Source organism: Penaeus monodon, chromosome 27 (genome assembly GCF_015228065.2).
Source record: "Penaeus monodon isolate SGIC_2016 chromosome 27, NSTDA_Pmon_1, whole genome shotgun sequence".
NCBI lineage: Eukaryota > Metazoa > Arthropoda > Malacostraca > Decapoda > Penaeidae > Penaeus > Penaeus monodon.
In genome coordinates this window covers 16,025,283-16,025,564 of record NC_051412.1, presented here as the reverse complement: position 1 = coordinate 16,025,564, position 282 = coordinate 16,025,283, and the positions used below count along the sequence as shown (strand labels likewise).

Genomic DNA, 282 nt, shown 5'->3' with positions numbered 1-282 from the left:
GCAAGCCGTCTAATCTATCTGTCGGCCTGTCAACCTATCCATTTTTCCAACACTACAAACCACAACAAAATCCAAAAAGCAAATTATAACGAACAAGCACGTGGTCAACAATACCCACCAACCGTGAAATCACACACACGGTTTCGATGACGGTAGCGTTCTCTCTCGACGGCTATAAATATCTTTCGTGCTGCGACGTCGCTTTCTTGGCGATTCGGATGAAGCGCCTCGTTCGGATGGCTTGCTTCGGACTTCGATCTTTGCTGAGTGGGTGCTGCGTAA

General features: G+C 47.9%; 1 protein-coding gene across 1 annotated transcript in view; it reads left to right on the top strand.

Annotated features, from left to right (window-relative positions):
• LOC119590427 overlaps positions 1-282 on the top strand; it is a 21,897-nt gene that overhangs the window by 5,085 nt on the left and 16,530 nt on the right. The window lies entirely within an intron of this gene.